At 46.7% G+C, this 15,370-nt stretch overlaps 1 long non-coding RNA gene across 1 annotated transcript; it reads right to left on the bottom strand.

Annotated features, from left to right (window-relative positions):
• Positions 1–2,368: 2,368 nt before the first annotated feature.
• On the bottom strand, positions 2,369–15,017 carry LOC119086191. Its single transcript, XR_005089417.1, has 3 exons — positions 14,592–15,017; positions 5,707–5,782; positions 2,369–2,675 (listed from the first exon to the last, which is right to left on the bottom strand). It is a non-coding gene; the product is annotated as an uncharacterized LOC119086191 (long non-coding RNA).
• Positions 15,018–15,370: the final 353 nt, after the last annotated feature.

Here is a 15,370-nt window from a genome sequence, read left to right on the forward strand (position 1 = left end):
GGGAGGAGACCAAAGCAAAGAGAGCCATTGAAAGATGAGCTCCAGGCAACGCGTACGACTAGAAAGTAGTTCAATCCCGGGATTGGATTCAATCACGTTTCTGTGTTCTGCTTTCTCACCTTTTATCTCCGGCACAACCTTACCCGACACTTCATCATGCACTCATCATTCTTATAAAAAGTTTCTATAAAGCTCCTCTCATCCTCTCCCTCCTTCCCCTCCTTCCCCACGTACCCCAATTTTCTTGTTCTCCCTTCTGTCAAGAACCCCCCCCCCCATGGCTTCTTTCCCCTCTCTGTTCTCTTAGAGCGTACTTCTACAGAGCCCGCCAGCCGCTTTATCATTTGCCTCCTCTAAATCATAAGAAAGCTGTCCGTTTCTTCTTCCCCAGAGCAATGCTCACACAGCAAGCTCCCTCTTAATCTCTCTCCCATTTCAGTTATTTTCTGCCTACCGGCAGTTCATTATTTTTTGGCTAATTTCTATTATTTGTGCCAGTTGGAGATGGCGATCCGGGGCTGTTTGTCCCCGTGTGTGCTGAATGCAAGTAAGTGCTTGCTTTAGAGTTTCTGTGTTTCAAACTTTGCTCCGAGGATGATGCTTATGACCAATGGGTTTCTGAAGTGTCAACCCCAGAAAGATGACTGACAAGAATTAAAGACATCGTCTGTATTGGAAGTGGATTTTGATTGATCAAAGAAATACGGGGAAAATTTTAAAACTTATGTAGGGCTATAAACAATAGTTACTCAAATTATTCAGTCACTACAGATAATTTCTCTTGCTCCTGATCAATTAATTAAACACAAAGGTTTTGTTGTTGTTGTTTTTTATTCTTATTTTTCTTTCAGGCTGGAGGGGAGTGGTCTTTGCTTTTAGCTGCTGATTATAAATAAGTCAGCACACTGTCAATCTAGTCTTTAACTTGAAGAACGTAGGTATGGACAAGTGTATACTTATTTTTTTTTAAATAATTTATTTTTACTTTATGTGCATTGATGTTTTTCCTAAGGATGTCAGATCCCCTGGAACTGGAGCTACAGACAGCTGTGAGCTGCCATGTGGGTGCTGGGAATTGAACCCCAGTCCCTGGAAGAACAACCAGTGCTTTTAAGCGCTGAGCCACCTCTCCAGCCCTGTATACTTCATTAAAAGCAACCCTGTAAGACTCTGGTGTGTGGATTACTGTGTCAAAGGCCACGTTGATAGAAAACACTCATTCGTGGTGCTGTGGAGACCTTCTCTGTTCAGTTGAAGCACAGGGCAAAGATTTTCTATAATAAGGTCGTAGGAAACAACGAACTTGCGTTCAGTCATTTGTGTGTGAGTATGAATCTGGCAGACTATTTTTAAAGATCAGACTCATTTAAGGGGAATCATAGGAATTCCCACCCCACCCTAAGTCAAAACATCATCACAGATTTGACCAACCTATGGCATGTGATTTTAAAAATCTTTGGGAAATTTTGTAAAAAAAAAAAAAAACTTAGGGGCCAGCAAAATGGCTCAGCAAGCAAAGGTACTTGCAGCAAAACCTGACAGTTTGAGTTCAATCCTGGGGTCCACATGATGGAAGGAGAGAGCCAATTACTACAGTTTGTCCTCCACACAGAGCCGTGACAATGCGTGCGCACGCATACACACACACACACACACACACACACACACACACACACACACATACACACACACACACACACACACAATAAATACTGTAATAAAAAATTTAAATTTGATTTATTAGCCACCATAAAATATGACATCTAACTCAATGCTCCTCTCCCACGCCTATGACGCTGAGCATGTGGCTTCATTCTTTGTGCCTCACTGAGCATCTGTGGAGGAAGCTTGCCCTGGGCAATGGGTTAAAGATGACCATATAGAACTGGAGAGTTCATTTTGTGCTGAAATGTTACTTGTGGTGATAAGGAGTTTGAGGCGATGCTGGTAGTTAGCCGGCTGGTCAAAAACCAGTCTGAAAACAGTAACTACATAGACTCTTGTTATGGATCTGGGGAAGGTAGTTCATCCCTCATTGCTGTAACAGCCTTGTCTTTAATGACTAATAGTATGTAATAGTATACATACATGAGATAGTCGATATAGGCAGAGTTACAAGAACAATAACATAATAAGTGTGTTGTGGTTTGGATCTGAAATGTCCCCCCACTGGGTAAAAAATTTATCCTGGGGAGATGCAGCACACATATCTACTCACCCAAGATAGGGAGCCCACGACAGATGAAAGTACAGATACCACCAAAGTCCAACTTGGTGAAGCAATGCGTTTTATTGGTGCTATTTGCAGGAATATGGGTGAGGGGTTACTTACAGGAGCAGAAATGACTCAGAGACAGCTACGTCACCAAAGCCCACCCCACCACGGGTACCCGCCCACAAAGCTGGGAACCTGGAGCACAGTGCACAGCCTGCAGGCAGCTCCATAGGTTGGGGAGTCTTTCCTAGGTCCCTCAGTCGGTCTAAACCTCTTCCAGGTAGTGTGGCTGGTTTTAGCTTTTTCCAGGTGCCTGGTCTGGTCTCAGAATCTTCTTTACAGCTTGGCTCTCTTCGGTCTGAGGCACTCTCGGCTTTTATTACTTGCTCTGGCAGGAAGGGGCCTAGTGAATCTGGCCAATTTCAGGGACTTCCTGAAGCTGTTTTGAGTGTTTGTCTTCCTGTAGGATGAAATGTTTTGATCTTGCAGGAAACCTTTTTTTACACCCTCCCCACCCCCAAAAGGTTCATGTTTTTAACACTTGAGCCTACCTATTGATGCTATTTTCGTAGGTGAAGCCTAGCTAGACGGTCAGTCATTAGGTAGGACTTTGAAGGAGATATATGTGTGTTCGTGTGTGTATGAAGGATGTATATATTATATATATAGTATATGAAAGATATATATATGTGAAGGATATATATATAACATATAACACATATACATATATATGTGAAGGATGTATATATAAAATGCCCAGTCCCTGGTTTCTGCCTTGCTCTTTATTTCCTGGTCCATCATCATGTGAATATCTTCCACCACATACCTCTCCACCATGACCTGAGTTGTTGCATCATGTCTTGTTAGACTGAAACTCTGAATCCGTCAATCAAAACAAATTCTTTTCTCCCTTAAGTTGTCTCTGTCAAGCATTTGTCTTAGGACACCAAGGCAATCAATACAAAGTGTCACATAAAAATAAAAATACTGTGTACTATTGTGAGAGCACTCCGGAAGGGCCCCTTCGCCTTGGGTCTTATAGCATCTCTTTCCATCTAAACTAGTCTAAGATGCCCTTAGATTGAAGGATATTTTAGAAATCTTGGGTTATACCCCTAATGATTAGGGGGTATAGTGACCTAGACATTCCTGTGCTTTTTCAAAATGGACCTGTATTCAAAGACAGAATCAATTTGTGTCCTGTTCTGAGCTATGCAACCTGGAGCTGGAGAACCTGAGCTTGTAGTAGGGTGTATCACATCCACAAGCAGTGGGAACTCTGGGGTCCAGGGTTTCCAGGGAACCAGGGTTGTTCTAAGCATCTTACTCTTCCTGTGTCTTCTCCATCCTGCCTTCCTTTCAGCTCTTTTAAAAACAAGATGGTTGAGGGGCGTCTTCAGAGTTTTGCATATTCTTTTTTTTTTTTTTTTTTTTTTTGGTTTTTTGAGACAAGGTTTCTCTGTGTAGCTTTGCACCTTTCCTGGAACTCACTTGGTAGCCCAGGCTGGCCTCGAACTCACAGAGATCCACCTGGCTCTGCCTCCTGAGTGCTGGGATTAAAGGCAGGCACCACCACTGCCCAGCGCATATTCTTTTAATTATATTAACTCTTCAATTTATAATTGAACATTCTAGATACCATGTCATCCAGAAGCTAGTGCACCAATCCATTCTTTACATGACCCAGAAACCCAGAAGGGCTCCAGAATGCAGACACTATTTCTCCCTCATGTAATCTCTCATTTCCTTCTCTTAGGTCTGTGCCCAGGCTACTAGGAAAGGATGTAACTAGCAGGGCACTTTGAATTCTAAACCTTTTTTTCTTTTCTTTTCTTTGTTGTTTGTCCAGCCATAGCCACAATCCCAAGATTACTCACTGCCTATCTTGCCATTGTATCTCATGTCCGGTAACTGTGCCAGTGAGCTTTATGATACAACCCTTAGATAAGTAGGCTGAAGGAGTATGTCAGTTCTCAAAGCACATGGTATCAGAAAACAAAGCAAAATAAAAACCGCCCGGCCTCTTCAGGCCTCTCCTGGCATCAGAATGTAGGCAGGTCTCTTGGACCCCAAAGGAAGCACCAAAATAAATGGCACTGATTTGGGTACCACCCTCAGCTCTTCCTGGAAATGACCTCCAAACCGGCGCCTTGGCTGCAGTCTGCCTTCCATGGCAGTCAAACCGATGCACAATGTGTGCTCTACACTTTCCTTTCGTCAATGCATGGCCTGTGAACTCCGTCTACAGAGTGTGTCAACTCCTCTCCAGCGTTCAATGTGCCTGACCTGCATGCCTTGTACCCTGCCCCTCAGTCTCTCCTTTTTTTGTTGTTGTTGTTGTTTTTTTGTTTTTAGAGACAGGGTTTCTCTTGTGTAGCTTTGCGCCTTTCCTGGAGCTCACTTGGTAGCCCAGGCTGGCCTCGAACTCACAGAGATCCGCCTGGCTCTGCCTCCAGAGTGCTGGGATTAAAGGCATGCGCCACCACTGCCCGGCCAAGTCTCTCCTTTCTTAGGTCATTGTCCATTTTAGGGATGATGTAGTTGGATCTAGGTGTGTGTGTGTGTGTGTGTGTGTGTGTGTGTGTGTGTGTGTGTGTGTATGTGTGTGTGTGTGTGTGTGTGTGTGTTTCATTTTGTTTTATTGAAACACTATGCTATGTAGCCTTGGCTGACCTGGAACTTACAGTATAGAGCAGGCTCGCCTTGAACTCATGGAGATCCACCTGCCCCTGCTTCCTGAGTGCTGGAATTAAGGGCTCTGTGTGGCAGGCTTTGTCTCCTTCACGGAACTATTCAAGAATGTTAGAAATGGTGGAAGCTTTACAAGGTTGGACTGGTGGGAGGTCCTCATGTCACTGGGGAATTCCCTTGAGGAAAACTTGTGACGTCAGCTCTTTCCTCTTGTGCCCTTTCACCTTCTGAGGATGACAGGGGCGGTCTTGTTCCACCACACAGAGTTGCCATGATGCTGTCCTCATCACAGGTCCCAAAGTAACAGGACCATTGATCGGTGATTAAAAACGTACAAAATGGAACAAAACAACCGTTCCTCCTCAGTAGCGAGTTAGCCTGTGGATTCTGCCAGTGGTGGAGGGCTGAGTCACCCATGAGCATCTCTGTCTGTGGTCCTTACTTTTTGTCTCCATTTTCTCTTTCCCTTCTGCGTGGAATGCCCATTCTTTTGCCCAGGAAAAGCCCGTCTGCCCATTTTCTTAAGCCATGATGCAATTCTCCCTCTTTGAGGAATCTACTCTGACTCCTCCAAACCCATATTCTCTAGCCGTGTGTAGTTATCTGGTACTTAGCCTCCGCAGTCCACAGGGTAGAGTACTTAGAGAGGTGCTTTTTGATTTGCTCTCAGGGTAAAGTCAGATAAACCCATCCTAAACTGAAAATACCGTTAAGTCAAAAAAAACACATTAAGTCTGCCTAATCTAGGAACCCCCCAGAGCTCAGGCAAACTGGGCCTTGAAGAATATTGGTGGGCTTACCCTTGAGAGCTCATGCCTGCTGCGGCTCACTGCTGCCGCGCATTCTGCTGAGAAAATTACTTCACGTGTCGTTATCCTGGGAAAAGATACAAAAACCAAAGAGGTCAAAGTTCAGTTTCTACTGAAGTCATATCACTTTCGCACCCTCATAAAAGTGGAAAAATCCCAAACCAGGAACTGTATGAGTCATGATCAGTATCAGCCGGAACATGGCGTAACACAACATGGCACAGTCGCTGCTTGATTGAAGGATTCTGCAAAGCAGTGTAGGGCAAAGGGCCACTGATAAAAGAAAATCAAGAACGCGCATGCGCGCGGTTGGCGACCGCAAGGAGTCCTTGCTACCTCTAGGCTTGAAGGGGGCAGGGGGACGGCAAAAAGGCGGCCCAACAGGAGCTGAGGGCTTCAGTCGAGGTCACATCCAGGGCTGGAGTGTAGCTGAGTGGTGAAGTCATCACTGGACACGCACAAGGCACCAGCCTCCATGCCAAGCACACAGAACGAATAAGATGGGAAGTGACAACTCACTGGTGGGCTGACATGGAAGATTCAGAGAGATGGGTGGCCGACCTCATTGTCCCTAGGCCCTTTGATCTCTGGCTGGTGGTGCCTGTTGGTCCAATCCGCTGGGAGCCAGTGGGCAAGAGAGCCCTCGCGGCCGCCCATCAGGTCTCCTGCGGTAGGGAGTGGGTGGAAATGTAGAGAGCGAGTTTGAGAGAGAGGGCACGTCTTCGGTGTGCAAGGGATGCGTGTGTTAATGGTGGCTTTTCTTCTCCTACTCTGCCCTGGAAGTTCCTCAAGAGGTGAGACCATGTCTTACACTTACATGGTTCCTAATATTTCATAATGCTTACTTAGATCAGGGAGAATTGCGGTGTGCGTGCGTGTGTGTATGCGTGTGTGTAGAGAGGGGGGGGGTAGAGAGTTTTGATCCTCCATCTTCCATCCTGGTTTGATGTGTCTTCCAGTACCTATCTTTCAAATCCTCTTGTGTCCAGGGGAAGGTCCCGTCTCACCACGTGGCCTGTCACCTGGCTTTCCGCCTTGTTCACTTTGTCCCTTCAGCCGCCTGACTTCCTTTTTACTGTCCTCCAAATGTGCAGCGAACTGAGCACCGTTGTGTCTGCTAGGCTCTCTTCCGAGAGATTTGCACTTTTTTCCTCACCTCTTTCAAATCTACTGCCAGGTTACCTTGACAGAAATGCCCGAGCAGTGACCCTCGGTGACACTGAGCCATGTCCCTCTCTTCATTTTCTAGGTAGTGCTATCCCCCGCCAGACGTGATGTATGGATTGAGGGTTAAATGTATTCTCCTTATGCTAGGGCAGTGGTTCTCACTCTTCCTAACGCTGCGACCCTTTAATACAGTCCCTCATGCTGTGCTGACCCCCAACCACAAGATTACTTTCGTTGCTACTTCATGACTATCATCTTGCTACCGTCATAAACTGTAATGTAAATATCTGTGCTTTCTGATATTCTTAGGTGACCCCCCCCAGTAAAGGGTTGTTTGAGCCCCCCCAAAGGGGTCGCGACCCACAGGTTGAGAACCACCGCACTAGATCGTTAAGCCGCACGAAGGAAGACTTTATCTGGTTTGTTCCAAATACCAAACCAGTACCCGACCCAGAATAATTCATATGCCTCCTGTACACACACACACACACACACACACACACACACACACACACACACACACACACACACAAGAACCAAAGAATCAAGTTTCATTTTTACCAGAAGTCCTGACAGTCCAAAGTTGGATGATTGCCCATAGCTAAACCTTGCCCACCCTTAGCTAAAATAAACTAGTTCCATTCAGTAAATTTTATTTAGTCTGTGCTAAGACCAGCCAGCAGCAACATCTGGTGTGAGAATGTTCCCAGACAGACTCCTTCCTCCTCACCTGTCCCTCACTACTAGAGGCCATCGCTTCTGGTAAATGACACCAAAGACTCAGGACACCTGAGCCATGGGACCCTTCCCCTCTCTCCTCTCTGTGAGGTAGCCGTTAGTTCCCCAACAGCAAACTCCATGCTGGTTTTCATCATTTCCGTTTCTCCTTCTGCAGGTTCGTCTCCTCCCAGGTGCAGCCGTCAGCAGAAATTCCCTGGTGCCCTGGAATCATCCTGTTCCAGGCTGGTGGCTTTAACTGCAGCCCTGGGTTTCTCTGTGGGAGGCTAGCTCCATCAGCCACGGCTCTCTGGGATGGCAGTGCTGTGGCCGGGCCCACGAGGAAGGAGAGGGGGTCCAGCTGCTGGGAGCCCCATATAGTCACAGCTCTCCTGTTCCCCAGCAACTCTGGGGCAGCTGGCCTTCTCAGGCTAGCATTTGTCTTGGTGCTGTTGAGGTGGAGGTTAAGTAGAAGTTCCTCTGGGCTGTGTCTTCCAGCCTTTTTATAAATCTCTAATGGGGCTGGAAAGATGGCTTAGTAGTCAAGGTCATTTCATACTCTTGTAGAGTACCCAGGTTTGGTCCCCAGCACCCTGGGGTGACTGACAAGCATATCTATAATTCCAGTTCCAGTGTGTTCAATGCATTTTTCTGATCTCCTTGGAAACCAGGCATATACATGATGCACACTCATACATGTAGGCAAAACACATATAAAATGAAATTATCTGGAAGTTTTTTTTTTTTCAAATCTCTCTCTCTCTCTCTCTCTCTCTCTCTCTCTCTCTCTCTCTCTGTGTGTGTGTGTGTGTGTGTGTGTGTGTGTGTGTACATGTGCATGCACCCCTGAATGTGTATATGTTCTCATATATGAATTAGTACAGGTATGAGCTTGCCCCAACATACATATGGAGGTTGTCTTAGTTAGGGTTTCTATTTCTGCGACAAAACACCAAGACCAAAGAGCAAGTTGGGGAGGAAAGGGTTTATTAGGCTTATACTTCAGAGTTGCTGTTCATCACTGAAGGAAGTCAGGACAGGAACTCACACAGGGCAGGATCCTAGAGGAGGAGCTGAAACAGAGGCCATGGGCAGGTGCTGCTTACTGCCTTGCTTCTCATGGCTTGCAACTACCTTCTTATAGCCCCCAGGACCAGCACCCCAGTGATGGCCCCATACAGCATGGGCTGGGCTCTCCCACATGGATCACTAAATGAGAAAATGCCTTACAGCTGGATCTCAAGGAGGCATTTCCTCAACTGAGGCTCCTTCCTCTGATGACTCTAGCGTGTGTCAAGTTGACACACAAAACCGGCCAGTACAGAGGTCAAAGGGCAGCTCCTTGGGTCATCCTTGACTTCTACATTGTTTAAGACCAGGTCTTTTGTTGTTTGGTACTGCACAAGCTAGATTAGCTGGCCATGAGCTTCTATCAAGATCCCTCTGTCTCCACCTCCCATCTCCATCTAAGAGTGCTGAGATGACAGATGACCTTCTGTGTCCATCTTTGTGTGGATCCCGAAGATCTAAGTACAAGTCCGCAGGCTTGACCAGCAAGTTCTTCATCCTTTGAACCATCTCCCAGGTCCTCGGTGGGCCCTTTATCAAAGCACCTGTACTTCTAGGACATGGCTTTCTCTCTTTCCCCCATTTTGTTGGTTAAGGTCCCATTGTGGTGACAAATTACCTTAGGTGAACAGTTTATAAGGAAGAAGTTATTTAAGCTCAGTGTTACAGAGGGCTCAGTCTGTGGTTGTTTGTGGGGTGGGGTTGTCTGTGGCGAGATGTTATACCACGGTGAGAAGTATGTCATAGAACAAAACTCCCCACCTCTAAGTTTGGGAAGCAGACAGATGTGAGAGGAAACTGGAATCTCAACATCCACTCACAGGACACGCCCATGTCTTAAAGGTCCCACCATCTCCCAATAGTGCTTACTGCCCCAACATAGCATTACGTATCTTCTCTCTCCTACCGGACAATTGAACTCTAAACAGGGTTCTGGCAGCCATGACTATTTGCTTAAATGTGTAGCCTTCTGTCTTAGTCCACTCAAGGTGCTATAACAAAATACCAGAAACTTGATAGCCTTAAGAAAGCACTAAAATTTATTTCTCACAGATCAGAGGCTGGAAAATCCAGATAAACGAGCTGGCAGATTTAGTGTTTGGTGAGGGCCCATTTTCTGATTCACAGATGGTACCGCTCACTATTAACCCACCTAGTGGAAAGGCTACAAGCTTCCCGGAATCTCTTGTGTCAAGGCACTATTCCCAATCTTGAGGGAATTGAGTGCCTGCTCTTGGGATTGAATCGTTCCCTAGAGACCAGCCTCCTGAACAGTCATTTTGTTGGCTAGGATCAGTACATCTGCATTCTGGGGTGATAGAAACATTTAGACTTTAGCAATCCACCACTAATGGGGTCAACATATGCTAGTTGATTACTATTGTTTGCTTAAATGGATAAAGGAATGTGGTCCTAACAGATTATCAGACTGAAATCTAGCTCACTACGTCTGATGAGTCCTTATGTCTTTTATGCCTAGCATATACTAAGTTCTTTGAAAATGCTTCTGGGATAAAGGGATTAAATGAGAGCCGGTAGTTGGAAGCCATTTTCTTGCTCGTTCACATGTTGTTTCCTGTGATCAGTATTTTTCCCAGTACAAAATCAACTGCTTTCTACAGCTGCCGTTCTAAGTTCCTGTGAGTCCCTCTCTCTGCTCTTGCCAATACCTGCCTACCTGCTGGTAATTTGGCTTTCGAGATTATGAATATTCCAGAACACACAGAGGATCTACAATGGGCAAAAGCCAAAGGGGAAAAAAAAAAAAAAAAAAAAAAAAAAAAAAAAAAAAAAAAAAACAAAACAAAAAAAAAAAACAACGGGGCTGCTAACTGAATGGAGCCCCTGAGAGGGCTACTGTCCAAAGTCAAATCAGTTCTGGTCTGGTTGCAGGTTATGAAGATTAAGTACGAGTTATAGCATTTAATGAAGAGGAACATTCATCATATGATTATATAGTATAATTACTACTGATACAGTTTGGGGAAAGTATCTCCCAGAATTTCCCAGTTTCTTCTTTCTCCAAAGCCTACATTTCTATTGGGCAGTCATCAACGCTCAGGTCACCAGCACATAACAGAATGAGGGAAATCCAAGCTATTTTAGAAGTCAGTAAGAATTAATATGGTTTTCAAAAGTGGGCCATTTATAATCAAAATAGCTAAAATTTAGGTTGGCTGCAAATTTCCCTTAAGCATGCACACACACACACACATGGACATGGACATGACATAGACAAACACACACACACACATACACACACACACACACACACACACACACACACACACTCCATTGAAATCATGTTTGTCCTGTCATATAAAATAATATCCTAAACTTGGCCTATTTGGTGTAGAGCAGTAATTCCAATTACTCAAGAGCACAAGCTTAAGGCTTGCGTGACTGGAGTGAGTTCAAGGCCAGCCTCTGCAGCTTAGCAAGATTCTGTCTCAAAATAAAAAGTTAAAACAACAACAATAGCAAAGTAGACAAAAAAAAAAAAAAAAAAAAAAAAAAAAAAAAGCAACAACCGGATCAGTGTATAGATCAGTTGTAGGAGTGTTTGCCCAATATGCATCTGGCCCTAGGCTCAATGACCAGAACTGCAAAAAGTTTAAACATATCACTATCTGTCTATCTATCTATCTATCTATCTATCTATCTATCTATCTATCTATCTTCTATCTAGCTAATTGTCATCTATCTATCTATATCTATGTTCCTATGATTTATTGGTCAGGGAACCCCAGAGGCACCCCAAACAACACAGGCCATTGTCACTGTCCATGGTTGCCTACCAGAACTAGAGAGTAAGAAGAGCTTATTGCTGGAGACACAGCACACTTGAGTGTAGGATATAATCATGGTGGAACTGACCTGAAAATATCTTCCCTGCTGGCTAGCTAGGGGATAAAGGTGCTAGAGGGTTCTATACAGATCACTGGAGGAGAAGAGCCATCGGTGACATTACACAATAATGCTTTCTGCAGGCTACAGTACCAATCTTCCAGGGATGGTGTGTCTACTGGTGCAACAGAGGCCTGAAGGTTATAGGGGGTTACCGACCATGCTTGTAATGGATTTGAGACCTGCTCCATCTCGAGGAATCCATTCCTGTTATTGTTAACTGACCCAAAAGACCGTGGCTTGGGGGAACCTACTTCCCAAGGGGAATCTCCTACTACTAATTGTCATGATAAATTGAGGTATTGTCAAACTGCTTCTGAGTAGTTATATTTGCATACATAGGGTAGTGCGGTTGAGTCCTTGCCCTGAAACACTTCACATCAGTGATCTGCAGTTAATCCAACAACTGAGTGCTGCGAATAAGTGACTCTACTTAGTAGCCACTTAGCTCTAAATGGGGTGTCTATATTGATCCCGTCCCTCCCCCCACAAGGCTTAGACGACATCTTGGAAGACAGGGCGGAAAGACTGGAAGAGCTGGAGGGTTGGGAGGAAGACTGAAATGCTGTTTGCTAGACATGGCTGTATGACGTGTCCATGGCACCCATGAGCTGTCTGCTGGACATGACGTGGCCATTGCACCCATGAGCCATCTGCCGGACATGACGTGGCTGTTATGCCCAGATCGTAGGGACCGCCAGAAGACCCCCATGGAGACCAAATCCCGCATGTAAAAGCAAAGAGCCTTTATTATCTTCAGGCTCTGAACTCGGTCTCTCTGTCTGTTTGATACAGTAGTAAGAATAGAGAGCCCAGAGCCCAGGCAGGGTGTTTGTTTGTTTGTTTGTTTGTTTGTTTTAATCATAGCAGAGGTTGGAGTGAGGGGCTTTCCAGGGTCCAGGATCCTGACTGACTGACATTTGTCTAGGGGTATAGGGAATGTTTGGAATGTCAGGTATTTCCTCTTAGATGCAGGCCCCACTGGGTGGGTCTGCCAGAAGCTGTATCTGGGCCTCCAAGCCTGTCATGGCAGCTGTGTGGTCAGGCTGTCTTGGGGCCCCCCACATGGCCATTACACCCATGAGCTGTCTGCTGGACATGATGTAACCATTGCACCCATGAGCTGTCTCCTGGACACGACGTGGCCATTGCACCCATGAACTGTCTACTGGACACGGCATGGTCATTACACCCATGAGCTGCCTCCTGGACATGACATGGTCATTGCACCCACAAGCTGTCTGCTGGACACGACATGGCCATTGTACCCATGAGCTGTCTCTTGGACATGGCATGGCCATTGCACCCATGAGCTGTCTCCTGGACACAATGTGGCCATTGCACACGTGAGCTGTCTGCTGAACATGGCATGGCCATTGCACCCACGAGCTGTCTGCCGGACATGACATGGCCATTGCACCCACGAGCTGTCTGCCAGACATGACATGGCCATTGCATCCATGAACTCATGGGATCTCTGTTACCTGCACAAGACCACACCAGACAAGAGCAGTCACATTCTTACAGACAGGGCTAGTTGGATTCACTGGGTTAAGGAAAACAAAACAAAAGCACATAAGGAGGTCAAGAGGGAGGAGGACATTATTGGGAGTTGCTGGGGGCGGATGAGTGAGAGACAGCTGGGATGGGGTGTGGGGGGGGAGAGGATGGGGAGAGCTGGGGTGGATATGATCAATACTGTTTGCAGTGTGAAATTGTCAAAGAATAAAAGATAGTGTAAAGTTCACTAAGCATGGCGTATATACTTTTCTTTAATTAAAATCAATAATTTTGTTTCTTTGTAAAAATGTGTTCCTTTTTCCTTATTTTTAATCTACAAATATATTATTAATTTGGAAATCAAGCTACAGCCTACCGTACTTGAGTATTTATTTATAAAAAAGCAATGGTGTTTGAAACATTGTATGGATAATTTGATGCTGAAATTGATATTTAATTTTGAACATCAGTAGTATGGAGTACTCAACAAGGGTAAGGAAATAATTGTTTGGAAAGACGAAGGGAGGGGGAAGCTGTGTGCGCTTTCTTGAAAGCCAGCAGAGTGTGGGAGAATAAGTGAAAACACACGGAGAGTCTCAGATACATTGTAGCCTTGTTTCTGCTACTTAGTAGCCTTTTTCTGGTACTTAATTCTGAACTCTACACAAGCTCTCCCTGGTGGGTTTGAACGTAGATAGTCTCTTGTGATAAGTACAGGGAGAGATTTCTTGCTGGGGGAAATTTAGGTCATGATTCATTTAAAGGTGCCGAGTTAAGCATGAGCCGGTTATTAATACACTACCGTGGCTCTACTTTCTTGGGAAAGACTCCAAGAAGGAAGGAAGGAAGGAAAGAAGTTAAGGAACTTAGTCCGTTTGCATGTCTCTGCGTCTCTGTCTGTATCTCTCCTGTTTCTCCTTCTCTCCGAAGGTGGAATTCTCTTTGCCAAAGGTTTCCACATCCCCCGTGCCCTCCCCTTATAGCCCCGCAGGAGCCCCAGAGCCTGCGAGGCTCACACTGTACCGGGGAACGGTTCTTTTGGCATTTGTATCAAGCTGAGGTGATCTTTGTGGGAGGTTGCTATGACAATTTGCAAACAGCAGAGCCCATGGAACTCTGCAGGAGGTAGCTCCCCCTACACTGAGGTCTGCACTAGTTAGGGCCTGCACTCTTAGTCCATCCAGGGACCTGGAGACGTGAGGAACAGGATAGAAAAGAATGGACACATGGGCTCCAGGAGCGCTTCAGAAACGAGGCACCTCCCAGGAAGGAAATGCATGCAAGGTGGCCCAACTTTCTTCCCTGTCTGTAGGATTTGTGGCGCTTTCCCCTCCATACCTGACGGGTGAAGTGGGCAGCGGTGCACAAGTATGCCATCCATATACACGACAAAGCACAGGTGTGAGACGGGGAAGCCAATTTTTGTTTTTCCTGGGGGAAAGAGGCTGTAGACCACAAATGAAAAGGGCGGGGGGAATTCTCCACGTGTCTGGGAAGGAAAAGGGAAAAAAAGATACCTTGTAAACCTCGGAGGATGAGAGGAAGCAGAGGTGCCCTACCCTTGCAGCCGAGAGCTGAAAGGAAGGTGTGCGGTGTGTCTCTCCCAGTGGCGATGCTGGGGAAAGGCTTGAAGTTGTAAGGAAATGGGAGGTGTCTCTGATGTTTATTTTTGCCTAGCAACCCACAGCCAACTGCTACCCCAGCTGCGGTCCACAGGCGCCCGTCCGACTCCCCTTGTCCTAGCGACTGGAGGGCAGCGGTCACCCGGTGTCAGTGAATCAGGGAGGGCGTGCGTGGCCGAGATGGAGGTGGAAGGGCAGCCCCTTCCTTCGTCCATGCTTGGGTCACCAGGCTCAGCCGCAGTCCCTCCTCGGGGCCTGACTTTCCGAGGTGACCCCCTCATACAACTAAGTTCTCTCTAGGTTGAACTGGGGAGAGGGGGCTGGCTGAGCCACTGGGACGGGGGAGGGGGGGGCGCGGCAGGGGTGGAGGGGGGCACAGTATTGTCTGGGAGCAGCCATTGGGAGCGGTGTTTAGGGGTGTGATGGGAGAAGGAGGGGTCTCTGCAGCAATTTCGGGAGGAGGCTGGCGGCGGTAGGTTGCGCGGTAGCGTCGGGAGGGGCGTCGCAGGGCGCGGGGGACCCGGGGAGCGGGGCAGATGGCCGCAGGGGAGGCGGAGGGCGAGCGGGAGCCGCAGTTTTCCCGGGGAGCGGAGGGCGGCTCTGCTGCGGAAGATCGGAGGGGAGGGACTCCCGGGGTGGCGGGTGGGGTGGGGTGGCGGCGAGCCTGTGTGGCT

This window comes from Peromyscus leucopus, chromosome 18 (genome assembly GCF_004664715.2).
Source record: "Peromyscus leucopus breed LL Stock chromosome 18, UCI_PerLeu_2.1, whole genome shotgun sequence".
Lineage (NCBI taxonomy): Eukaryota > Metazoa > Chordata > Mammalia > Rodentia > Cricetidae > Peromyscus > Peromyscus leucopus.